Genomic DNA, 26,799 nt, shown 5'->3' on the forward strand with positions numbered 1-26,799 from the left:
TCCCGTGGAATCCCTCCCCAAAAATCCCCCTCTGGATCACAGCGGGCGGAGGGGAAACTGAGGCAGGAGAGGCGGAGCCGGTTGGAGAGCACAGGGAAATTGGGAGAGCGGGGGATCCCCCGAAGCTGGGATGCGCTGTGGGGGAATCCCAGCAATTCCAGAGCGGGAAGGGCGATCCGGCAGCCAGATGCCGAGGGTGGCTGCAGCCCTGGGGACACGGGGAAGGGCCGGGGACAGCGATGCCCCTCCTGCCACCGCCACCACGTGAGCCGGGGAGGGGGACGGGATGGGTGTCCCTGCTCCGAGATCGCCTCCGCTCCGAGAATTCCCGCTCTGGATCACATCCCTGACGGGCACCGGGTAACTCCAGCGATGCCAGCTAGCTCGGATCCCTCTCTCCACGCTCCTCCGGCTGCAAATCCATCTTTTCCCATCCAAAAAGCACGAGCCGAGCGGGGGATTTTTCCAAACTACAGCGGCGAGGCGGCACCAAGGGATGGGGCGGGGTGGGGAGGGTTAGGAGAAGAAAAAAAATCAAATAAAATTTCAAAAAAAAAAAAAAAAAAAAAGGCTGCGAGCCCCTTTCGCTGCTGCAAAGGGTTAAAAAATAAAGTCGGGAAAAGCGATAGGAAAAACACACGCGGCTCTCAGGGAAGAGCGCGCCGGCTGCTCCCGTTTCCCTTCCCAACATGCCCCGCTCCTGGGAAAGTGTGGGCTGTTTTCCATATATAACTGCGAACTGTTCCATGCAGTAAGGAGTCTAATTAAAGGGAGCCAGGCGAGGAGGGAGAGTGCGGCGAAAGGCGATTTTTATCCCAGAGGTGGAGGGGGGGAAAAAAAAAAAACCAACAACCAAACCCATCCCCAAATCCAGACCCTCGCCGAGAAAAATACGGGGAAAAAAGCAGCAACAACAACAAAAAAACCCGACAAAACAAATGAACAAACAAACAAAAAAAAGCCCCGTGGTGGTAGCGTGGAGATCCCCCCCCCCCCCAAAAAAAAAAAAAAAAAAAAATCCAGGCGGGAGAGGCGAATGGGAGCGTGGAAAATATGGAAAATAAATAGGAGGGAAGAGCCAGATGGGCCAGGAGAGCACGGGGAGGGATAAAGCGGGATGAGGTGGGAGAGGGCACATTCACCCCCCCCCCCCGGGAGCCTCCCAGGGCCCTCCTCCCCTGTCCCCACCCCCCTCCCCGAGGCGGGAGAGGCGAGGATTTCAGTAAACAGCAGGAATCGGCTTGGAAAAGAAACACGAAAGCAAATCTGAGAGCGGGGCTGGGGGGTGGGAAACGCCAGGAAGGCACGGCGAGGGATGCCAGGGTGGGTGGGAGAGGCTGGAAGGGAAGGGGCACCATCCTGGGCACCCATCCCGAGCACCCACCCACTCAGGGGTGACCCACAGGGTCTCACCCCACACTGGCAGCCCGGCCCTGCTGCTCCCAGCTGAATCCCACCGGTGTTTTGGGGAAACTCTCTCTTCCCGCGTCCAGGGGGATGGAAAAAACCCTTGGAAAAACCCTGGATTGTGCTTTTCAGAGGCGCTTTGTTCGAGCTGGGCTTCCCACCAGCGCCAGGCACTGCTGTAATCCAGAGCGGGCACCACACTCCCGGTTACCGGGGCCTGTCCCGGGGCTCAGGGCAATTAAAAACCGTTAGCGTGCTTTAATTAAGTGCTGATTAATATTGAAAAGTCGCCGAGTTGGGGACAGGCACCACCATCATCCTCATCCTCATCACGGGCATTGCTCCCAACTGCATGGGGCGATTTTGCTCCATAAAACTGGGCTTTGTCCTGCTGCCACAGCGCAGTCACCCCCGTCTGGAACCACAGAGCGTTGGGCTGTCATTCCCAGCCCTGTCAGTCATTCCCGGCCCTGTCAGTCATTCCCAGCCCTGTCAATCATTCCTGGCCCTGTCAATCATTCCCAGCCCTGTCAGTCATTCCCAGCCCCACCACCACACCCCTGCCCCACAGCCTGGGGCTCCTGGCACAGTCCTGACCTGCCATCCTGTTTGTGCCCCGTCCAACCCCATAGGTTCCCTCCTCCCAAGGCCCCAGAGCCTCCCAGCTGCACCAGTAACCCCGGCAAACTGGGATATCCCTTCCCTCCAGTGCCAGCACACCTCCCACATTTCTGCAAGGAGGGATGGGGCCTTCCAGCCCCGAGCCAGGCTTTGCCAGAGCCCTTTGTGCCATAAATGCCAGCTCGGGGTGCTCCAGGTCATCCCCCATCCCTAAAAAACAAGAAAAAACACCTACAATGACACCGAGATGGAATCCCAGAATGTTCGGGATGGAAGAGACCCTAAAGCTCATCCCATTCCATGGGAAGGGACACTTTCCCCTATCCCAGGGCGCTCCAAGCCCCGTCCACCCTGGCCTTGGATGCCAAGCTCAGGTTGAGTTCCAGAGCCAGGACGTGACACAGCGGGGACAAGGACACGGCGCTGCCGGGGGGTGCTCACCCCGCAAGCAACACCCCCCCAAAACCCCGCAGCCTCTGCCCAGCCTCCAAAGGAGAGGGACAAAGCAGCCCTGGGGTCACCCGAGGTGACAGCAGCCACCGGCCACTGTGTCCTGGCCAGAGCCGGAGCCGTGGGAGCTCTGGCACGGCCCTGCCCTGCCGGCACGGACCCAGGTGGGTCTCTAAGCACCAGCGCTAATCCCGGGATAATTGCGGCTTTAGCAGCGATAGGGCCCAGATTACCGGGAAAATCCGGGTGTTAGGGGCGCTGCGCTGGCAGGGAGCGGCGCCAGAGGCCGACGGAGAGAGTGATCTGCGGGAATACAGCACGGGATCCATGGGAATGCAGTGTGGGATCTGTGGGAATGCAGGGAGGGATCTGTGGGAATACAGTGTGGGATCTGTGGGAATGCAGGGAGGGATCTGTGGGAATACAGGGAGGGATCTGCGGGAATACAGCACGGGATCCATGGGAATACAGTGTGGGATCTATGGGAATGCAGGGAGGGATCCCAGGAACACAGCAAGGGATCTGCGGGAATACAGCATGGGATCCATGGGAATACAGTGTGGGATCCCAGAAATACAGTCCGGGATCTGCGGGAATGCAGCGAGGGATCTGTGGGAATACAGCACGGGATCCACGGGAATACAGTGCAGGATCTGTGGGAATGCAGTGAGGGATCCCAGGAATACAGCGAGGGATCCCCTTGGACGCCGCAGCCCAGCGTGGCCGCACCTCGGGGTGGTGATTCCTGCTTCCCACCCCGCTGGAAAAATGCCGATCCCACCCGCCATGCCAGGGCTTCGCACGGGCAGGATTCCCCCTGCGGCCCAGCTGTCCCACCGGGATTGCTCTGCCCGCCGGAATCGCCCCCACGCCCAAGATCTTGGCTCCTGCATTTTCCCTGCAGGATCGGGGGCCTTCCCCTCCCTCTCCATCAGCCTGTGCACCTTCCACGGAGCCCAGGCAGGGGCTGGGCAGTGAGTTTGCTCCCGGAATAATGAGGATAGTGGGAATGCAGGGTGGCAGCTTGGACTGGGGTGCTCCAGCACTGTCTGGGAAGTGAGGAGGCCCCAGGTGAGGGTGCTGAGATTTGGGAAAATCCCTCTGCTCCCTGCTGGCTTTTCCTGGGTCCCTTCCCAGCGATCCTGTGCCTGAAGCATCATCTCGAGAGGGGACAGATCCCAGCAAGGTCCCGGGGACGGGGACACAACGCGGCCGGGCTGCGCAGGCAGCTGCGGCCGGGGGAGCGGCAGGAGGAAGGGAGGCTCCCTCATTGTCCTTTCCAGAGGGAAAAGGGACAGTCCCGCGCGTGGAAGCGCCAGGAAACACTTCCAGCTCCTCGCTCCGGGCCGTGCCTGCCCTTGGGGCCACACAGCCCCATCCCTCCCTCCTCCGGGCGCTGCAGAAATTCCATCTGCAGCATCTTCCCGGGATTCGATGCATTTCACGTCCGACTGCAGGAGCCGGAGGATCCCCTGGCTGCTGACCTGCACGGAAACACCCGGCTGCTGCGGGCAGGGACGGGAGAGAGGAGGAGGAAAGGCCATTCCTGCAGCCGGCTCCAGGCGTGGGATGCTCCAGCGGGTGCCCGGTGAGGCGAGACAGGCACGGAGCGCATCCAGGGATGGGGAGAGGTGGGAAAACAATGCCAAGGAGGGAAGCGAGGAATGGGAAGGGATGGAAGGCAGCGGGTCAGGAGCCGGCACAGCAGAATCCAGCGGGGGATACGGAGCTGGCGCACGGCGTGGATGGGTTTGGGCTCAGCAGAGCCGGGCCCATGGGATCGGCTGCACCTGGAGAATCCGCTGGATACCAGGACAGCCCCCTCTGGATAAGCTTCCCCCAAAACGGGGAGCAACACCTCAGCACCCTGCCCGTGGCTCCAGCCTTTTCCACCTCCTCCAGGAGCCCCAGCCAGCACCCAGCACACTCCAGTAAATCCAAAACGCCGCTGGGATGAGAAATCCATGGATTTAACACCCCGTGGAACACCAGGGGCACGGCACACCCCGGGGATGCCGGAGCAGGTAGCGGGATGAGCTTTTCCAGCTGGATTTCCCCATGGGGATGCGAGCAGGGCTCGGCTGTTTGCTTTCTCCTTCCTTTCCCCCCCCCTTTCCCTGGGAAATCTCCTGCTGACTCGGGAAACACCCTCGGGCGGGGAGGAGACGCTTCCCAGCCACAGCTTTGCTCCTTCCCTTAGTTTTTTTGGCCAGTCCAGCTGGGGTCAGATTGGAGAGCAATCCGTCACTGGGGAAATAACACCACTGCAGGCCTCCTCCCTCAGAGAAACCTCAAAAGACAGCATTTAAGGCGAGCTTAATTTGGACAACTAAAAATAGCCAGCACCAGTCACACTGGAAAATGCAGGATGTGGAGCTTCACCCTCTCCCAGCTCCAGCCTGGACACGGGGCTTTGCGGCCCCCAGCCCCACAGATTTATCTCTAGGGATGAGCACGGCCTTGCTCCCACAAGGAATCCAGCAGGACCCTCCAAGGGCCCATCCCAGAGCCCTGCCTGGCTGCTCCGATGGAAGTGCGGGGACCCAAACCTTTCCCAGGCAGGATGTGGTGACTCAGAGCCACGTCTGCACCGGGACACCCAGGAAAGATCCCAGCCACGCTTCCCAGCTTCTCCCAGCCCGGCCAAGTTTCTGATCCCAGCTCCCCACAGCTGATTCAGCAGGCAGGCCTGTGCCATCGGGATAAATCCCGGTTGTCATTCCAGCTTTCCTGCTGCTCCAGAGGCTGCCACCCGCACTGCCACGCTTGCCAGGTGCGATTCCAGCCTCGCTCCAACCATCCCGGGGCTCCTCCAGCACCACCCTGGCATTCCCAGCTGCCGGCACGGCCACAAATCCAGCCTGCCCTCATTTCCCTGCAATCCCCTTCCTTGCACGGAGCTCTCCATCCTTGCACTAATCCCTCCCTTGCTCCAGAGGCAGGAATAATGTTTAACTCAGGTTCACGCCGGAGCACAAGCTCCCTCCCAGCCCGGGTCACCCCCAGGCATGTCCCCGTCACCGAGGCTGTGCCAGATCCGTGCTGCTGGCACGGCCACGTGCCCGGCTCCGGCAGGAAGCCCCTCTGGAGCGGGAAGCTCCGGGAAGCTCTCGGCACCATGCGCTGCCGGCTGCCAGCTGCAGCGATCCGTCACGGCGGGGATTGGGACGCAGCCGGGCTGAGCTGTGCAGGTGCCACACGAATTCCACAGCCGGCAGATCCCGCTCGGAGCCATCCCATTTCCCCCGGCTCATCCCAAAATCAGGGGGCTTTGACCGAACAAGGATGAGAGGGGACAACGCTGGAGGATGGAGCCATCTCCTCGCTCATCCCAGTGTCACTGGGCTGCCTGTGGGATGGCAGGAGCAGGAAAACAGCTTTCCCACTGGATCCCGGGATGTGCCCCCAGCAGCGCTCCAGCAACACGGGGTTATTTTTAAGAAGCTGGCGAGAAGGTGGGAAGAGAGGCAAGGAGCTGGAATGCCACGAAGGCCACGCCACCAAGCCTCTGGAAAGGCTGGAGCCCCGCAGAGGCTAGGCATCAGCATTCCCAGGCAGGAACAAAAGGCGAGAAGCGAAAAGCCGAGGGCATTCCAGGGGCCACGGGCACCTCCCGGGGGTGGCGAAGGGACAGTAAAGCTCCAGCTGCCGCAGCAGGGTCCTTAATTAGCATCTTTGAAAATCAGACACCTTCTGCCCGAAATCCGAGCCCGGACCTGCAAATCTGATCACCGACCCCGATGCTCAAAGAGCAAAGGTCACTTCCAACCCCACACAGGCCCTGCCACCGCCCCGCGGGGCTGCGCTGCCCCGCGCTCCCCCCGGCGCCTGCATTCACCCCCTGCCCACCGCCAGCCCCCCCAGACCCAGCAGAGGCAGCACGGTGAGGGCCAGCGGCTTATTTTTAGCCTGGAGAAGGCAGGAGCCGGGAGCAGCCATCCCGACTCTTGCCCTTGGCATGGGACACGCCGCTTTCCCCCCCGGCAGCGAGAGCCCCGGGCCCCCCGCACCCCGCTGCCCCCGGCTCTGCAGCGCTGCGTCCCCCCCGGGGCTGGCATCACCTCCCCTGGCACGGCTCCTGGGCCCGGGCAGGAGGAGGAGGATGCTGGGCTCAGCCCTGGAGCCGGCCCCGCGGCACAAGCAGCGGGATTATTTACAGCTCCTTAACGGAGCGAGGCAGGGCTGACCTTTGCGAGCCGCAGACAAAGAGGAGATGTCGGGAATCGCTGCTGCGGGACCCTTCCCGGCCCGGCGGGAGGAGCGGGGGGCCAGACCCACGCTGGAGGGGGTTCGGCAGCGGGGAGCCGGCCAAGGCCACGGAGGAGAAGCCAAGCGCGCTGGGATCCCAGCCTGGGAAAAGGAGGGATCGGATTCCTCCCTGCCCCGGCCCCGCCGGACAAACTCTTCCGGGTGGGGACTCCTACGCGCTCTGCCCGGGCTCAGCCGCAGCTCGCTGCTTCTTCCCGCAGCCCACGGCTGCCTCGGCGGCAGGAAAACGCAGGGATCCGGCACGGAATGGGAAAATCGCGGCTGGTTCTCGCCCCCGGCACCCCGCTCGGCTCAGCCCCAGCTGCCGACTCATCCCGGCCGTGGAAGCGTCGAAGGAAAAGTTTCCCCGTCAGCACAAAACGCGGACACTTGGCCCAAGCTTCCCCTTGGCTGCTGCTGCCGCCGCCCTGGGCAGGAGTTCCCCCCGTTGGGGACACGCCAGAGCCCGGCCCCGGGTGGCCGCAGTGGGCGGGGGTGGCAGGGGACAGGCCGGGGCTCTGCAGTGGGGCGCTGGTGTGGCCCCAGGGGCTGCCACAGCCCCTCGTGCCGCAGGGAAGGAAGGGATTCCCGAGGCCAGGAGCTCTCCCTGTGGCACTGGATGATCCTTCCCACGTCCCTTCCCGCGCTCCGAAGCTGCGGGATTTGGGCAGAGGGCTGCTGGTGTCCCAGCTGTGTGTCCCCTCCCCAGCCTGCACCCTCCTGGTCCCTGTTTAGGTCCCCATTTAGGATTTGATGCCATGATCCAGAAGCCCAGAAATCCCAGGGAAGCTGCCCAGGAGCACTCAGCATCCCACCAGGATCCCCATGTCCCTCACCACCGGCCTGGGCTGCAGTGGCCTGGCTGCCCTGGAGAGAGCAGGGCCGGCCCAAAAGGGAATCCCACAGCCCCAGCTCCTGATTCCAGGGCTGTGCATCGGCTTCCCACGTTCAAATCCGACACCCCTCCCCGAAGCTCACAAATGCAGGAGGACTCTGAGCTCAGCTGTTACTCACAGAGAGCTCTCCCAGGATTTGAGGTGCTTAATTAGCGGTTTAAAGGAGTCACCAGCCGGGTGGGTGACGCCCCAGCGGGTGTCATTTGCTCTGCAGGGCTTAAGCTTCCCTCCTGTCCCTATCCAGGCTTCCCTTCTGTCTCTTTTCCCTTTTCCTAATGATCCAGCAGAGGGGCAGGGTTTATAAGTACATGGAAACTCTATAATCGCCATGCATTAAAGCCAAGAGCAACTAATTAAAACATCAAAGTCACAGGGTTCATTAGCTCGGCCTCGGCGCTGGCAGGAGGTGACAGGGAACGTGCCTGTCACCCGACTGCTCCCAGGGACCCCAAGGCTGGCCCCGCACCCCAAAACACATTCCCTGTCCCAGTGGCACTGGGAAAACCAGTGGGGAGCTCTGGGCTGGGCAGGATCCTGTCACCTGCCTGTCCCTGTCCCCCCGCTGGTCACCTCTGCCTGCACCAAAGTGGAGACGAGGGAGGCTGGGGACAGCTCTGCCACCCTCTGCCATCAACGCTGCTTCCTCCAGGAGCATCTCCAGCACCAGCACCACCCATTGGATCCCTGTTCCCACCCAGCACAGCACGAGGGGGAGAGGGATGGGTTCAAATTCCCAGCTCGCCCCCACTGATTTATCTCCTCCTCTGCACACCAGATCCCCACGGGTGTGCCAGAACAGCCATTCCTTACCGGGAATGCTGCAGGCATCCAGCAGCATCCCCTGATCCTGGAGTTCCCAGCAAGCCAGGGGAGGTGGGGACCACCAGGGAAGTGGCACCGCTTGTGCTGCAGTGGCCACTTTCCATCTAAGGGCCTGCATCCCATTGCTGTGGTCATACCGAGCACTGGTCACTTCCCAACGGACCTGCATCCCACTGCTGTGGTCATACTGACCATTGGCCACATCCCCATCTAAGGACCTGCATCCCTTTGCCATGGTCACACTGACCATCGGTCACTTCCCAAAGGACCTGCATCCCTCTGCCATGGGCACTCTCCTCACTGGTCACTTCCCAAAGGACCTGCATCCCTCTGCCATGGGCACTCTCCTCACTGGTCACTTCCCAAAGGACCTGCATCCCTCTGCCATGGTCACTCTCATCACTGGTCACTTCCCAAAGGACCTGCATCCCTCTGCCATGGGCACTCTCATCACTGGTCACTTCCCAAAGGACCTGCATCCCTCTGCCATGGGCACTCTCATCACTGGTCACTTCCCAAAGGACCTGCATCCCTCTGCCATGGGCACTCTCATCACTGGTCACTTCCCAAAGGACCTGCATCCCATTTCCACAGCCACACCGAGCATCCCTCCCTGGGCTCCACGTCCCTGCCCCAACCGCTCCCGGAGCCCAGCGGGATCTCCGGGCTTTCACCCCAGGTTTTCCGCTGGCTCCTTTCCCAGCACGGCGCAGCCCTGCCCGGCGGGGAGGAGCCGTGGGCGAGGAGGAAGCCAGAGCTGCCAGCCCTGGGCCCTGCGCGGGGAGCAGCAGCAGCAGCAGCAAGCGGGCGGCGGCCGCAAGTGCCCCGCACCGCAGGGATTTGAGTCCCCGAGTCCCCGCAGGCTCCATCCCGCGCTGCTGGAACGGGCGCCTGTGGCCACTGCGGGAAAACTCCGCTCGTGGCCTAGCAGGGAGGAGAAAACAGGAAAAGGAAAAAAAAAAAAAAAAGCCAACCAAAACCACAACCCGAGAGAGGAGCTGGGAACGCGCGGTGAATCCGCGGCCCCGGCGAAGGGAGGGCAGGGAAGGAGCAGGGGGCAGGCAGGGAAGGACTCCCTGTCTCTCAGGGCTTGGGGACAAGGGGAAACTCCAGGCTCAGCTCCACCCCGGCTCTTTCGACTGCTGAACAATAGTGAAGAGGAGCAGCCGTCCCTCCCTGCTCTTACTCATCCTGCCCAAGGACCTGTGCCATCCTTCGGCTGCCCCCGCCCTGCCCGGCCTCTGCCTGGGGGCTCGGGCTCGGCGGCTCCCGGCTCCGGAGGCTGCAAGGCTCGGGTGACAGCGACAGATCCCTCGGGAAGAGATGCGGACCCACGGCACGCGAGCGGCGAGCCGGCAGCGCAGGGAATTCCCTCCGTCATCATCGCAAGCGAAAACAAAAAAAAAAAAAAAAAAAAAAGATAAAAAAAAAAAAAAAGAAACCAACACCCAACAACAGCCTGCGCCCTCTCAAACCTCTCTACCTGCAAGCGCTCCAGCACTTCCCAGCGCTTTTCCAGCCGGGAAGGAGGCAGGGAAGGAGCCGGGGCTCGCACGGGGAGCGGCAGGCACGGCCCCGCCGGCGGCCCAGGGTGGAACGGGGCCGGAGCCCGCGGGGAATGCGCGGTGCGAGGGGAGGAACGGGGAAGCGCTGCCTCCTGCCCGCCCTGGGCACTTCCCAGCTCCACCTGCACCATCCCGGCACTGGCACCTTCCCCGTGCCACGGCGATCCGCGTATCCACGTCAATCCAGCCCGGCCGGACGGAGTCACAGCGTGGAATTTGGGAAGCCCCCAAGCCCACCCAGCGCCCACCATTGAAGGAGGGTCCTCCACCCCCCACATACGAGGGGCACCTGCAGCCCCCCTGAGCCAGCAGCCAGCGCACGGGTGGGATTCCGAGGGGGGGAGGTCACCCGAGGGGGCAGCCGGGGAGGGAAGCCCGGGCTGGGGAGGGATCCCCGGGGAGCGGCGGGGTGGGGCTGGCGGAGCGCGGGGGCGTCAGCCTCTCTCGCTCATGATTTAATAATTTAGGTGCGTTTCAGTGCTCAGAGAAGCGAAAGATTGAGGGCAGTGTCTGGAGCCAGGCAGGGCGCAGGCAGCGGTGCAGCCCCTGCCTTGACCACGCAGCCCGAGGGGGGTTTGGGTTGGGGGGGCTCAGCTCGGTGTCCCCCGGCCCCAGGACGGCTCTGCGTGCCCCGTGGCGAGCTCCGAGCACTCACCTCCACCCCAGCTCGCTGCCCTCGGCTCCTGCCCGTCCACCCACGTCCAGGGCTGCCCGTCCACGGCCACGGGCAGAAACTGGCTGCACTGGTTTGAGCTTCGCAATGCAAACCCCCACCCAAGCTCAGGTCTCCAGAGATAAGAGCACAATAACCTATTGTCCCTCCTCCCCTCCCAACATCTCCACTCGCCTCTGGCGAAGCAGGGAGGGACCACCCAGCTCCGCACAGCCCCCCCCGCCCCCGCCGCCGGGCAGCCCACGGGGGGCACGGACCCACCGAGCCAGGCCAGGGATGCTGGGAGGCTCCAGAGCCGGGGCTGGGATGCAGGGAAAGCGCTGGGGGTAGAGGCAGGAGGAGGCGGACGAGGCCAGAGCCTGGCCGGCTTTCCTATAGATTTCCTGATTTATTTTTTAATTTATTTTCCGCCTCCCCACTCCTGTTTTCTGCCGTGGCTCTGCCCAGCTGGATTGGTGCAGGCAGGAGGGGGACGTGCCCAGCCCTGGCGTGGGCAACCCCCACGCACCTCCCCGCTGCATCCCACCCTCCCCACTGCATCCCACCCACCCCACCCGAGTCACCCCACTCCAGGCAGGGAGCAGAGCCCCCCCTGCTGCCCCACGGGTGGGGAAAAATCCACCCCAAACCCACCCACGCAGCACCTTCCCCGCTCTGTCCTTGGGCTGCCGCAAGCCCCCCTCCCCTTCCCCCGCCTCTTCCTTCCTCCATCATCCTCCTCCTCCTCCCCGCAATGCCACAACTCGCTGCCTCCCAAAAATCCAGCAACACGCGCGAGCGGGAACCCCGCGCCCGCCCCCTCCCCCGCCTCAAGGGCAGGCAACAAGTTGTAGGATCCGACCGGAGCGTTCCCCCCACCCCAAATACCGGGGGGCTGCCGGAGTTACCCCCCACAAGATGGTTTGGGGGCTGCACGCCCCGCAGCCCCCCCCCCCCCCACACACCCCAGAGCGGCCGGACCGCGCTCAGCCCATCACCCCACCCCTCTCCCACGTGGATTGAGATCGGGGGTCCCACGCCGAGCCCCCCCCCCATGCTCTAGGGACCCACGCCAAGCCCCCTTCCCCCATCCCACCTGCTGCACTGGGACGGAGCGGGGCGGGTGAAATCCCCGCTGCCAGCGCCCCACCCGCCCCGGCAGAGCGGTGGCAGCGATGCTCCCACCCACCCGCGCCCGCCGCCCCTACAAAGAACCCCCTCCGAGACCGCCCCACGCCACTCCCGTGTGTGTCCCCCCCCCCCCAGCACCTCAACCCCCCGCGGGACCCCCGTGTGCGGCGCTGCCGGGGTCCCCCCGCTCACTCACCGGCTCCGGTCCCACGGCGCCCGGCTGGCGGCGGAGCCCCCGCGACTGGCCATGGGATGGAGGGGGAACGGTCCCGGAGCTAGCGGGAGAAAATGCTTGTCATGGCAACCCCCCGTGCCGTGCGGGGCCGTGCGGGGCCGGGCCGGCGAGGGAGGGGACGGCGGGGCAAGGAGGGGGAGGGCTCGTCCCAGCCCGCCGGGGGAGGGGCTCCCTTAAGGTGGCTGCACGCCCCGACGGCTGCTTAAGGGGGACGGCGAAAGGAACGGGGTGAACCTCCCAGCGCGGGAGGAGAACCCCAAAACAGGGGCAGGACCTCACGGGCAGAGTGGGGGGTGCACGCCTGAAAAGGGTGGGGACACCCGCGGGCAAGGTGGGGACCCTCAGTTAGGGTGGGGACCCCCTCGAGCAGCCCCATCCACCCCTAGGCAATGCGGGGACCTCTGTGGGCAGAGTGGGGTGTGCAGCCCAAAAAGTGTGGGGACACCCCGGACAATGTGGGGATCCCCCCCCCCGAAAGATTGGGAGTTCAGCCCCAAAAAGTGTGGGGACCCCCACGGGCAGCCCCATGCACCCCCAAGCAGTGTGGAGACCCCCCTGAGCAATGTGGGGTCACCCCTAGGGCAGAGTGGGGTGTGCACCCCCAAAAAGTGTGGGGACACCCCCGGTCAATGTGGGGACCCCCACGGTCAGAGTGGGGTGTGGACCCCTGGGCAGTGTGCAGACCCATCCCCAGAGCAGTGTGGGCACCCCAAAAAAAGCGAGGGCACCCTCGTGCCCCAACCCCTCCCCACTCCGGATGTGGGGGAGGCAGAAGGAGCACCGGGACCTGTGGAAAATTGGGGTTCTTTGTGGGGTTAAAGTGGTTTTGGGGTTCAGTCTGGCCCCCCCGAGAGTGGCTGTCCCCTCATGGGACACTTGGGGGGTGCTGGCACCCTGAGATCCACGAGGGTCCAGCATGACCAACCCCCCCCCCCCATTCCAGATCCCACCCTCACCCCTTTTTTTAAAGGAACCGGGATAAAAGCCCCCATGGCATCGTTCCCAAAGCACGGATGGGAAAGCAAAGCAGTGGCCATCATTCCCAAAGCGGTGGCCATCATTCCCAAAGCGGTGGCCATCATTCCCAAAGCAGTGGCCTCGGGGCAGGGCCCAGCAGGGCTGGGAGGGGGCACCTTAAATCCCCCCCCGCGGGCCCAGTTTGGGCTCGCAGCGGTTCCAGTTAAACCAGTGGAACACCCGTACGGGCACAGCCCCTCATTAGCCCCTCATTAGCGCTCCGAACGGATTTTTTCCCCCCTTGAGGGCCTGCACCTCCAGAATTTCACAATTCCACATTCCTGAGCGCTCCCAGGCTGGGAGCCGGGCCTGGATACGGAGCCCTTCGCCCTGGGAATTCCTCCTTTCCATTTTCCAGCAAAATCCCTCCCTCAGCTCACCGGGATGGACTTTCCCGCTCAGGTGAGCTGATCCACGGGTTGTTTTGGAGCAGGGAATGTTGTTTGAAGTCACCTGTGGATTTAATTCCCTCTCCGCGTCCTTTGGAGCACAACCTGGCCCTGAGCTTTGCTTTGAGGGGAGGAAAACGCCCTGGGCTGGGAATTCCTCCTCAGCATCTTCCTGGGGAGTTCACGGGGTTATTCCTTCTGAAAATAAAACATTTTAGGCCTGGAGATTCTCATGACAAGGCCAAAGGTTGAGCCTCAAAAACCAAACTCAGGCCTCTTCCATTGAACAGCTCCACGTTCGCCTGACATAAAAAACGGGAATAAACACAAACACAGGGATTTTATCCCTCCACCAAAGTCAGACAGCCCTGACCAGACTGGTTCTCCATGACCAGCTTGGAACACCTTGGGAAAGAGGTGTTGGAGCAGCTGGCAGGCACCGCTTCCAACGGGCCGGGATGCAAAACTGCTATTGAGACGTAAGAGCCTTTTCCAACGGGTTCTGGGAGCTTGGAAGGCATCTCTGACCATCTGGATCCCGGCTCCTGGAAGGAAATCAGCCTTCCTGCCTCAGGGAAGCCGTGTGAGCAGGGCAGCTCGGCAACGCCGGGAATTTGCAGCCTCCTCGGGCTCCTGGATTGGGGTTGAAAGTGGGAAAAGCAGGTTTTCCACCCGGGGCGGTGGCTGAGGGAGGGAGCGGCCAAAATCCGTGTGGGAAATGTTATTCCCGTGCAGTGACAGGCAGCGATTGCTGAACAGAGCCATGACCAGCCCCGGAGCCCCTTCCAGGCCACGTTTAAGGAGAAGCACGTGGAGGAAAAGGGAAAATCCTGGCAGGAGCGGGAGCATCCCCTCCAAACTGGCCCCGAGCTGTCCCCACACGCTGCGGACCGGGGAAAATTCCTTCAGGGAGTATTTTGGGACACTCTGAAGACCCTCTGTGTGTGTCCCTGCTTCCCAGGAGCCTGCCCGCCGTGCTGCCACTCCCCTTCAGCCACAGGATGGATTTGGGGTGGCAGTAGGGCAGGCTGGATTTGGGGTGAGAGTGGGGACAGGATGGATTTGGGGTGGCAGTGGGACAGGATGGATTTGGGATGGTAGTGGGGACAGGCTGGATTTGGGGTGGCAGTAGGGCAGGCTGGATTTGGGGTGGCAGTGGGACAGGATGGATTTGGGGTGAGAGTGGGGACAGGATGGATTTGGGGTGCCAGGCTGGATTTGGGGTGGCAGAGGGGACAGGCTGGATTTGGGGTGGCAGGAGCTCACAGGAGAACTCCAAGGGAGATTCTGGATCCCGCCAGGAAGCCCCTGCTGTGCCTTTGGCCTCCTCATCCGCCTTGGATCCTGGCTGGATTGTCATTTATTCCCTTTTTTTCACCCCAAACGAGCTCTGGCCATGGATGCAGGGAGCAAATCCCCTTTCCCAGCTGGGATCCAGCCAGGAGCTCTCTCCTGGATGCAGGAAGGATTCCCAGGAGGGATTCCTGGATGGATTCTCCTTGTTCCTTGCCGGCTCCTCTGGATCCCCACCACATCCCAAAGGCCTCTCCCTTCCCATTCCCCGGAAAATCAGCCAAACTCCCCCAGTGACCGGCAGCACCCGAGCTCTCCATCCGGCACCTAAACCCCAACGGGAATCTCCGCTGTTATCCCGATTTTTGCCACCTCTTTTCTTCTCCCGACGCTTTTCTGGCTGCTCTGGAAGTGAAGCAGAGCAGTGCCCGGCCTGGGCAGCATCAGACCTCGAGCGAGGAGACCCAGCAGCTCCAAGATATCAAATAAATCACCCCAAAATAGAAAACGTCACTCCAGCAGGCTCTTCCCTAAAAAAAAAAAAAAAATAAGAAATCCGGCTTCCCCGATGATTTCCCTTTAAACCCAGCCTCTAATATTTGTATTAATTTGCCTTTAATGCCTCCCAGGCTGGGAACTTGTAGGTGGAGTTTTTAGCCCGAAAAATGAATTAAATCAGCCGAGTTGTATCAGCCAAGTTACAAACCCATCAAAACCCGGGGCCAGATCCTGATCTCATCCCCCGGAGGGGGTAAATCCAGCGGGGAGGATTTTTTGTCGCGGTGCCGGCGAGCGGAGCTCCGGATTGGAGCCCCCGGGTTTCTCATGGAAACACTGAGTGACTTTTGAGCACAAGGCAGAGTCAGGCGTCTGTAAAATCTCTCTCCCGTTCAAGGGCTAAATTTAGGGATGGCCAGCGAGAGCGCCAGCGATGGGACTTGCGGTGCTCGGGGATAAATAACCCCTGGAGAGGCTTTGTTGGGAATACCGGGGGCTGCTGGGGGTGTCCTGCTGGGAAAAGGGGGTTTGGGGGACTTTTCCTGCTTTTTTTCCCCCCACTTTTCCCTCTCCCTGCTCATCCCTGAGCTGCAGCACCCAGAGGTGCCTGTTCAAGGCTGGGATTCCTGCCTGGAATCTGCGGGATGCCGATGGAAAAGGTCCCATCACGATCCCATCAAATCCAAACCGATTCCCTGCCCTGCTCTGGGCTTTCCCCTCACTTCAGGGCCTTTGGAGCACCCAAAAATTCCCACCAAAAACCCCTAATTACCCATCGCCACACTAATGAACCTCCCCTAGCCCATTCCTGGTCCCAATTACTCCAGCAGCTCCGTTAATTCCTAATTAAGCAGCTCCTTCACCGGGGAAAAGGGGCTTGACAGGAGAAGCGAAAACGCCAGAGGAGGAATTTGGGAATTGGGAGGGATTTATGGCTGTAATTAGGAGGCAAAATTGTTTGCTCACCTACGGAATTCATCACCCAAGTGTCTGGGAGCCTTTCCCTTCCCTGCACATTCCCGGTTGGAAGCACGGCAGGCCCTAAATCTGTTTGGGGCCCGTTATTAAACCCCCCAAATTTGTGACAGCTCAGGAGGAGCCTCTGGGCTGCTCCTTCCCGAGCATCCACGGGGTGAGGGAGAATTCCGGGATGCTGCATCCGTGCTTTTCCATGGATCCCCCCCCCCTCGCCAGCAGCGCTGGAGATCCGCAGGATCCCCTCCCGAGGGGGAAACCAACTCCAGGGAAAACCCCCGAGATCCTCGACTCCCTCCCTCCCGAAATGAACATTTTTCCCTCCAGTTCCGACCTCGTTTCATTCCTCACATCAAGGAGGAACCTTGTACTCGGTGTTTGCAGCGCGGTAACAGCTCGGGGACCTTCGTGGGCCCGAGGAAAGTCCCCGCTGCCGGCGGTGACAGCGCGGTGGGCGGTGCGGAAAGGGAGGGAGCGAAGTGACAGCGCGGCAGAGAAAAACGCTCTGCCCGTCACTCCCGAGCTGTCAGCCCCGAGCCGGGGAGGCGGGGGAGCTCCCGAGCCCTACTTTGGGATTTTCTTCCCACCGGGGATGCGGGGAAAAGGTGCTGGAAGGGCTGGAGATGCCCTTGGTCCCACCTGGATCCTGGTGATGCTGCGGGGTGTGGGGCTGAAATCCCGGGATGGGACAGCAAGGGCAGGGATGAGCCCAGCGGGGCCACTTTTGTCACCTTCCCGAAGTTGTGGGGTCAGGAGCAGCTTTCCCAGAGGAACAGATCCCAACACACTCCCAACATCCAAAATTTGGAGGCCAAACCGGCGGTGAAACCCTTGGGGGCCGCCCCAGGTCCCTGTGCCACACATGGAGCCTCCAAACATTCCCCTCCTCCAGGATCCTCCAGGATCCTCCCGATTCCTGCTCCCAAAAAGGTGGATTTTCCCCCTACCCCCACCTTAAGGTGCTTGGGGGATGCTGGGTGACAATAAGGGGACATCAGTGGTGTCGATGGGTGGCGGCACCCAAAAGAGGGGTGCAAATGGGGAGGAGGGGGAAATCTTGGATGCAAAGGTGACCTCTTCCCAAAACAGGGAGAAAGAGGGAGAAGGGAAAACCAGACACATTTCCAAGCGGGAAAACAAACCCGGAACGGCTCCTTTATTGGAATAATAACCATCAATAATGCATCTCTGAGGAGCTGCAGATGAGCGCAATTAAAAAAAGCATCGCATTCCCCGAGCAAAAAAACCCGAAATTATTCCTCACAGCTTTCCCCGAGATTTATGGAAATGAAGCGGTTCCTGGAGCTCGGCAGAGCCGGGGAGCCCGGGTGGAAGGCAGGGGAGAAGGGGGGGGAAAAAAAAGGCAGGAAAAAAATGAAAAAAGGACCCTAATGTAGGGATTTATAAATATTTTACAGCCGAGGAGGAGTGGGGAGCCATGGATATAGTTGGGATTGCGGGCGGCCGTGGTGGGAGGAAGGAATTAATCACAAAAACTGAGGAGAAACTTTCCTCCAGGAGCACGTGGCCGCACCCACGTCTCTCGAGGGGCCCCCGGATGCCAGGGAAAGTTTGGAGTTTGCTCTGGGAGGTGCAGATGTGACCTGGTGGCGATGCCCTCCCTGCCTCTGGCAGCGTGCCGGGCCTGGAGGAGGCACCAAGAATTCCTTGGGAAACGCGGAGCGCAAATATTGACCGGGAAAAGCTCATGGATAAGGCTGGAAAAGCAACGCTGGGGCTGCGGGAGGGGGTGAGTGGTGACTTTGGGGTCACTCAGGCACCCCAGAAATTCCCCTCCCAGGGTGATGGGGCAGGAGAGGGGATCCCGAGGAGCAGGATAATCCCGGATCCTGGCATTCCCAGAGCAAACCCCTTTCCTGTTGCTGTCCAAAGAGCAGATCCCGGTAGCCAGAGGAGCCCAGGACCGGGCTGGCAGCTCCAGCTGGGAAGGGAGCAGGGAATGAGCTCTGGGAAATGTCACCCGGGATGGGGACAGCAAAGCCCCGTGTCCCTGGCAGGGAGAGGAGCGTCATCCCCTTCCCTGGAGAGCATCAGAGAACTGGAGCAGAGGGAAGCCAAGGATTCACGGGATCCTGGAATGGTTTGGGTGGGAAGGGACCCTAAAGCTCATCCCCGTGGGCAGGGACACCTTCCCCTATCCCAGGTTGCTCCAAGCCCCATCCGAGCTGGCCTGGGATGCTTCCAGGGATGGGGCAGCTCAAGGTGTGTGGAGCTGGAGCCGTTCCCCCCCTCCACAAACAGCTCCATCCCTGGAGCCAGGGGGAGGCTGGGGCTCCTCAGAGCCTGCGGGGATCCTCCTGAGGCTTGAACGTTTTCCTTTTCCCTCACAGCTCTCGGCTTGTGCTTCCCAGGGACTTTGCAGCAGCTGGAACATCCCACCCTTGCTGATTCCGCTGGGACAACCCCGCACCAGCGCGGGATCCCATTCCCAGCTCCAAACCTGTCTCCACCTGCCTGGTCCTGGGTGCTGAGTGCTCCTTGGCCACCTGCCGGCCCGGTGCTGGGCCCCTCTGCACAGTGGGATCTGCGATAGGAGAGGGGTTTGCTCTGGGAACGCCAGGATCGGGGATTTTCCTGCTTCCCAGGATCCCCTCTCCCGCCGCACCATCCTGGGATGGGAATTTCTGGGGTGCAGGATGCCTGTGTGACCCCAAAGTCACAGATCACCCCTTTCTGCAGCCCCAGCGTGGCTTCTCCAGCCCTACCCATCCCTCCATCCCTCCTCCCGTGCCCGTATCCAGCCTGGAAAAGCTCCGTGGCACCTGCTGGGAGCCTCTGCAGGTATGAAACCCTCCCAGGGCTTCTTTAAAAATCCGAGCCTTGGCGAGGGAGAAATGAGTCAGGAGAGGGAGAGGGAGAGGGAGCTCACGGCAGCCGCGCATTCCCGAGGGAAGGAGAGCCGGCAGCAGGGCTCGGACACGCCGGGAAAAGGGATGGGGATTCCCGCAGCCGCGGCACGGGGCACCCGGCAGAGCTGGAGATTTGGGGCACAGCCGCTGTCACCCCCCACCGCCACCCCCTCACCAGGCCGATTTTCCCCGCAGCCCTGCGGGCACCGAGCTTTTGGCATCCGGGAATGCCAGGCTTGGAAAAGCAGATCCCTGCCTTGCTCGGGAAGGTGACAGGGGCATCGCAGCTGCCTGCTGGGCACGGCACTGCCCCGACACACGGGGAGGGCCAGGCTGGACACCGGGAGGAATTTTTCCGTGGAAAGGGCGGTCAGGATTGGAACTGCCCAGGGAGCTTTGGAGTCCCCATCCCTGGAGGTGTCCAAGCAAGGCCTGGACGTGGCCCTCTGGGTGACAAGGTGGGGATCGGGACTCGGTGATCCTGGCGGGATTTTGCAAGCCCGATGACTCCGGGGTTCTGGGAACACGTCGGGCTGCAGGAATCACCTCGGATCCGCGGATCCCCGCGGCGGGAGGGTCCGCGCTGCGGCTCTGGCACGGATGTCCCTCCCTCCCTCCCTCCTGTGCCTGTGTCGCACATCAGCGGTGACGCCAGCAGCTCCTGTCCCCGCTGACTGCTGAGACAGCCGATCCCAGCTCCCGGCTCTGACGTGGGAACCTGCCCTTCATTTCCAGTGGCACCGATCTGTTTTCTCCTTTTTTTTTTTCCCCTGCCGAGCCCCACTTTGCTCCATTTAGGACGTGACAGGCGGTGATGGAGCACCGAGGTTGGCACATCCCGGTCTCGAGAGGAGCAATTAAGCTAACGAGGGCCACGGGCTGGGCTGGCAGCGTCCCTGGCAGCTCCCGCTGAACCCGGGTCAGGAATGACACATCTCATCCATAAAGGATGGGGATGGATGAGGCTGGAGAAGAGCTCCCGGGGAAAAAAAAAAACAACCGAGGAAGGGAGGCCAGCGGGGTGTGCGGGCAGGAGGGGAGGGAGAAATCCCTCCCCAAAGCCCGGGAAGGGGAAGCTGCAGCCCAGGGAATAAGGGATGAAGGATCTCTGCAGGATTGGGATGCTGCGGGTTGGGGTTTGAAGGGACAAAGATCCAGGGCAGGTGTTGGAAGCAGGGATGCAATCCTGAGTCCAGGTGTGCTCCAGGATCCAATCCTGAGTCCAGGAGTGTTCCCAGATCCAAACCCCTGTCCAGGTGTGTTCCAAAGCCAAACCTGAGTCCAGGTGTGCTCCACTGGCTGATTCCAGACAAGGAAATTTGATGATGAAGAGACTCCCTCCTGTGCAGGGGGGTTTCAGTGGGGTGGCAAAGGGCACCTGGGCTGATCGGGCAGGAGGTTTCCGGATGGGAGAGCTTGGAGCCTCTTCCAGTGCCTAAAGGGGCTCCAGTGGAGCTGGAGAGGGACTTGGGACAAGGGCTGGAGTGCCAGGACACGGGGAATGGCTTCCCACTGCCAGAGGGCAGGGATGGGTGGGATATTGGGAAGAAATCCTTCCCTGTGAGGCTGGGGAGGCCCTGGAATGGATTTCCCAGAGCAGCTGTGGCTGCCCCACCCCTGGAAGTGTCCAAGGCCAGGTTGGATGGGGCTTGGGGCTGGGATCGGGGAAGGTGTCCCTTACGACGCCTTCCAACCCAACCCATTCCGGGATTCCACGCCCGGTGCAGCATTCCCAAGGTGAGCTCTGGGATCCCTGGAGCCCCCGATTTCCCGGGAAGGACCCACAATGGGCTGTGCCCCCGGGCAGCCGCAGCCTCTGCGCTCGTTCCCGAGCTCCACGGAGCTCGTTCTGCTCTGCCGAGCTGGAATTGGCTGCGGATCCCAACTCCCGGGCACCGCGGCTGGGAACAGACTCTCAGGCAGGAGCTGTGGGCAGCGCCGCGAGCAGACGGGGAGGAGGAGCAGGAGCAGGAGGAGGAGGAAGAGGAGGAGGAGGAGGAGAAGGCTTCGTGCTGTCCCTCGCGGCACCACGGCTGCAGGTGCGGGCTCAGCTCTGCCCAGCAAAGCCAGACAGGGAGGGATCCAGGGAGGGATCAGGGATCCCCAGGCAGGGAGCAGGGAGAGGAGGCAGAGATTCCCTGTGCGCCCTCCAGGTGGGACTGGGAGGGATGGAACCCTCCAGCCCTGCCCGGCTCACCGCCCCTCCAGTGTCCTTTGTCCCGGTCCCCCTGTGACGAACATCCTTCCTCGCATTCTCCCTGCGCTCCTGCTTCCCTGAAACCCCAGCCTGTGCTGGGCAGGGATTGGGAACGCGGCTCTCCAGCCCAAATCCTGCAGGAGACCGAGCAGCTGCAGCCTGGCAGATCAGTGTCCGGTCTGTGGACACATCAGTGTCTGGCCTGAGGACAGATCAGCGTTTGGCCTGTGGACACATCAGCGTCCGGCCTGTGGACAGATCAGTGTCCAGCCTGTGGGCACAGCAGTGTCCACCCTGTGGACACATCAATGTCCAGCCTGTGGACACATCAATGTCCAGCCTGTGGGCACATCAATGTCCAGCCTGGACATATCAGCTGCTTTTTGTCCCTCGTTATCGGCCGAGCCGCAGCAGCCCCGCAGCGCCGGGAGCGTCGTTCCAGCGGTGTTTTCAGAGGGAAAAGGAGTCTGGGACAGCGCTCTTTGCCCGTGATGAGCAGCTCCCTCCCTCCCTCCCTCCCTCGCAGGAACCGCTCTCAGGAAGCAGAAGTTCACTCCTTCCCTCTCTCCCCACTCAGATTTTCCAGTGACCCAGCGCTGATGGAAACTCGGCCGCTCTCCGGCCGTTCCTTCTCCACGGTGTTTGTTTGGGTGTTGCTGTTTTTAATTTCCAGCTGCCCCCCTGCCCTGACTGACCCGTGGAGGACAAAGCAGCACCTCTGGCACCGGCACAGCGCGGGGTTCGCCCGGTTCTGCTCCGAGCAGGGGAGATCCACAGGGAAAAGCAGAAAATTCCCGTTCCCAACTCCCCAGCAAAGGGGGTCCAGCCCCAAGCAGAGCCCACCGTGACACTGGGACTGGGCCCAACCTGGCCGGGGACAGCTCTGCTGGGGACAGGGAGGGGACCGGGAGCAGGAGGGACATGGATGCAGCATCCCATTTTCTTTGGGATTTGTCAGGGACAGCCAGGAGCAGCATCCGCCTTCCCTTGGGATTGCTTAGGGAGAGCCAGGAGCGGCAGAGGTGAAGCTGCTGCCCACGGGGACAGGCAGACCCCAGCCTGGAGCACCCAAACACCCCGAAGGGACAGCCCTGTCCCCCCTCCCCCAGGCGCCACTCTGATAACACAGTGGAAAATCCAGATATTTAAGCGTATTTTGGGAATCTGGAAGCAGCTGGAAAAAGCTTCCCACCCATGGAGAGCCTCGCTGGAGCTCCCCAGCAGAGCTGGGCACCCGGCAGCTCCCGGCCAGCTTCACACCTCCTTTCCTGGTGGCAAAATCACTCCCAGAAGGGTTGGATCCCGGCTGGATCCCGGCTGGATCCCGGCTGGATCCAGCCCGATTCCCTGACACGGCAGCATCTCCGGCTCCGCTACCCTCAGTGCACGAGCTCGGGCTTAATCAACCCTGAATTATTCATTAGAAGCCCCACAGGTTGGGATTCGCAGCCCGGGCTCGACCAGAGGCACCGGCAGCCAACAAGAGCTCTCCCTGCGCTCATTCCCTAAATTTGTTCCTAATTAGGAGTGGACTCACCCCTGCAATTAATTGCCGGAGTTGTTCATTAGCGCCTGGATACCCAGATCTGTTTGGGAGACGAGGCAGCCGGGTAATTAATCAGGTTGTAACTAATGAGGGAAGCGTCCAAACCCGTGGCAAAGTCCCTGTACCTGGCCGGGGGACAGCTGGTGGCTTCCAGCGGAAAGCTGGCTCTGGGACAAGCGGGATCTGGGCATTTTTTCCCGGCTCTGGCGGTGCTGCGGAGCCGCTGCTCGCGGGCGCTGGCAGCCCCAGGGGCTGTCGCTTGGCGTGACACAGCGCCGGTGTCCCCGCTCGCCCCGGCCGCGTGTCCCCGCCTGCCCGCTCCTTGTCACCGCGGCCGAGCCCCGAGGGAGCCGGGGCTGGAGCTGGGACTGGCAGCTCTGACTCCTCTCCATGTTCCACGAGACTTTGGAGGAGCAGGATCCCGTTTCCCTCATTTTTCCCCCCCCCCACCCCCAGGATTTTTCCCCTGCTCCCTGGGTGCTCGGCAAAGCTGGGAAATCATCTGGGGGAAGGACAGGGAATGTCCCCCATCCTGTGGCACCGCCGCCACCCTCAGCGCCGATTCAAGAGGAGCTCAACCCTTCTTCAAACCACCTTAAATCCTTTCCAGCACTCCCGTGCCTCAGTTTCCCACCTCCGCAGGCCGCAGGGGCTCGGGGCGCTGGGTGCTATTATTAGGATTTAGGGAAGTGAGAGTCTCTCTGGGCCTCAGCATTTTCATTTTCCCTCGGCGTGGAAAAAAATAACCCACCCACACAGCCCGACCCCCCAGGAAATCACCGCTGAAATCATCTGGGTGAAGCCGCAGGGTCATCCCCAGGGGTTTGGAGCAGCAGCTCGAGGCTTCCAGGAGGTCGAGGAGGCTCTCGGGGCTGGTTTTGTGGCAGTTTGACCATAATTGGACTGTTCTGGGGAAGCACAAACCCAGGGCTTCCTCCGCTTTTGCCAAGTCGTGGTGGGGGTCCCAAAAAAAAACCCGTGAGGTTTTTGCTACCAAAGCGATCTAAAATGGAGATTTTGGGGGGGAATAGGAAAAAATCAGGAAAGAAGTTAGGAAAAAATTAGGAAAAAAAAAACTCTGCAAAGTGAGGGAGGGGCAGAGCTGCGTTCTGGGCTAATGGTGGTGAAATTACATTAAAAAGTGGAGCAGAGCAGAGCCTGGAAGGCAGATCAATGTAAACAGCACGAGAAACTGGGACGCGGCTCCAGAGCCGGAATGTTTATGGCTGGATGGCAGCGAGGCCGCGGTGACTCACGCTGGGATCGGCCAACTGGTTCCAGCTCTCCCGGGGACTGGTGCCACTCCAGGCTGCGTGATCAGACCCCGGGGATGGGCTCCGTGACAGGACCCTGCTCGCGGAGGGGCCAGCTTTCTGTGCTATCCTCACAAAATTGCCTTTCCCCATCAATATTCCCCAGGTTTTCCAGCCCGACTGGGGTTCAGAGAATTCCCTGGGGCAGGCGGGCTCTGCAACCATCCCTGAATCCTCGGGGCAGCTCCCAAGGAGGGATTTCCATGGCTCCTGCCCGCCTGAGGAGGGTGAGGATAAGCCTGGAGCACTCGGAGAGGGAGCAATCCCCTAAAGATCCCTTAGGCAACACCCGGGCAGGTGGATGGGGGGGGAGTGAGATGGGATAAATGCGAGGAAATCCATGGATCACGGACTCAGCTGGGCATGGACAGGCAGGAGCGGGCGGTGATGGATGTGGAAGGTGCCAGGGCTGAGGATGGAGGGCAGCGGGACGGGCAGAAGGTGCCAATGTCCCCGAAGAGGCACCCGATGGATGATAATGGTGAACTGTGATAATTAACGAGCCCTGGGGACTCAGCGCACAAGGTCTGTCCAGCCCTTCCCGCTGCCTCCCCTGGCCCGGGGCCACCGCCAGCCCCGGGGCCACCGCGACATGAACCTGCTTAGCCACCAGCGGCCGCGTCAGCCGGCTCGGAACGAGACGGAGCCGTTCCGAGCATTCCCGCAGCCCGGCCGGGAAGCGCCGGGGGCTGGCAGCGCCTGGCTCCGGCCGAGGGACCCGGGGCAGGCTTCCAGCGGCGCTCCGTGCCCTGCTCGGGTGTCACCCGCGTGTCCCTCCAGGACATCCGCTGGGAACGGGGCTTTAAGGACATCCTCTCGCAATTCCTGCCTCACTGGAGCTCCGGAGCTCGGCCGTGACGGTGCCCTGAGCGAGGAGCAGCGAGGAGGCTGCGACAGAATCTGTCCCAAACCCCGCTCCAGAGCCCAAAGTGATTGCGGGGATTTCTCTTCCCTTTCCTCCACTTCAGTTTCCCCCCGTGGCCGCTCCTCCCGGGATCCCTGAGAGAAGGGGGAAGGGTGCAGAGCACCCACCCACCACCCCCCTCCTCCAAACGGGACCCCCCGGTTCTCCCCCGCGGCCCGGAGCCCCCCAAACGCAGCCTCTTGTGCCTCCCGGGGGAACTTGGCAGCAGGTGCCCGCTCCTCCCGGATTAATCCTGCTCCCCGCCACGGGCCAAGGGCTCCGACAGGAATAAACACATCCCACATGCCTTTCCATAAGGGGAGCGAACCTGCTGGCCGAGGTGCCGCTCTCCCGGCTCCTTTCCAGCCCGGCGGTCACCGCGGGCCAGGCGGGGAAAGGCTCCCGCAGATCCCACCAAATCCCGGGCTTTGGGATGTGCGGGAGACCCCCAAAACTCCCACCCCGCAGCACCTCCGGTCCCCCCCACCCCCCAAATGTGGGAAGGACCTGCTGGGGACAGCCCTGAACGCGGAGAGGCCGTGGATTAACGGACGGGTGTTAATTAGCGATAAGAAGGCGATAAGGGGGGGCAGCAGGGCTGTGCCCCCCACTGAAGGGCAGCGCTGCCCGGGCACCGCCTGGCACTGCGGCGGGGCCACAGCGAGGACAAAACGGGTCCCCGGGTGCCACAGCGGGTCCCGGGTGCCACCTCAGCCATCAGCAGGGATTCCCCTGCGCCCCGAGCAGCACTTCCCATTCCCGTCTGTTTTCCCGTTCCCGTCTGTTTTCCCGTTCCCGTCTGTTTTCCCATTCCCGTCTGTGTTCCCATCCTGCCATGGATTTGCCTCCTTACATGAACCCTGCTAAGTGGGACGGCCTTCGACATCTCCTGCTGCCATCGCTGCTGTCTCCTCTGGGACAGGCCCTGGTGTGACGCCCATGTGGGCACCCAGCGTCACCCACCAGGATGTCCCTGGGCCACCCTCGTGTTCCCGGCAGCTCCAGCTGGAATCAAACCCCAAGCACTCGGACCAAAGTCCCATTTTCCAGCCCCAGTCTGGGTGTGGGACCAGGCACCTCCATCGACATCCCAAACCTGCCCAGGGCTGCTCCAATCCGGGCTTCTCCATCCTGAGGGAAGCAGCCAAGAGGAAGCTGGACCAGCGGCAATTAAACCCAAATGATTAATCACAAACAGAGAGCAGCCATAAAACTTCCCAGCAAAAGGAGGGAGAGCGGGAGGAGAAGAGAGAAGCTCTGGAGCAGGGCTGGGCTTCCAGCAGGATTTGGGAGGGCAGGGATGGTCCCTGGTTGCTGGGGTCCCTTTTGGATTGGGAGAGGGATGAACTTTTCTCTTTGGGTGGGAGCTGGGAGTGTTTTCCCAGCTGGAATTTCCTCCCCAGGGCACCCGGGAAAACCTTCTGCTGATGCCAGGGAAAGGGGGAAAGCCAGGGCCGGGATTTGCCCAGGGCCTGGATCCCACCTTGGAATGCTCGGGTGTATCTGGGATCCTCTCCCACCCCAAAGCTGCGTCCCTGTGGCCAGCTCAGAATCCCAGGAAGCATCCAGGGCGTCCTCCTGGTGCTGCACCGGGATTGTCCCTGGGATGGGAGAGTCAGGGACACGGATGGGGACCGCAAACAACCAACCAGCGATCCCAAAGGGGCGGACAGGCCTTGGAATTCCACGCTGGATCGTCCGGCACCGCATGGGAATGTGGAGTGGGAGCGAGGGGCTCTCCCGCTCCTCGGGACGGGTTTGAGTTGGATT

At 61.8% G+C, this 26,799-nt stretch overlaps 1 protein-coding gene across 4 annotated transcripts in view; it reads right to left on the reverse strand.

Annotated features, from left to right (window-relative positions):
• ATP2B4 (ATPase plasma membrane Ca2+ transporting 4) overlaps nt 1–12,147 on the reverse strand; it is a 52,166-nt gene extending 40,019 nt beyond the window's left edge. For 3 of the 4 annotated variants that reach the window (XM_039565102.1, XM_039565097.1, XM_039565103.1), the window contains exon 1: nt 11,989–12,147. The gene's annotated coding sequence lies outside the window, so the exon portion shown is untranslated. Of the gene's footprint in view, nt 1–6,665; nt 6,810–11,988 lie in introns of those variants that run through there. The other variant, XM_039565098.1, reaches the window with a different exon arrangement.
• Nucleotides 12,148–26,799: the final 14,652 nt, after the last annotated feature.

The sequence above is a fragment of the Corvus cornix genome, chromosome 26 (assembly GCF_000738735.6).
Source record: "Corvus cornix cornix isolate S_Up_H32 chromosome 26, ASM73873v5, whole genome shotgun sequence".
NCBI lineage: Eukaryota > Metazoa > Chordata > Aves > Passeriformes > Corvidae > Corvus > Corvus cornix.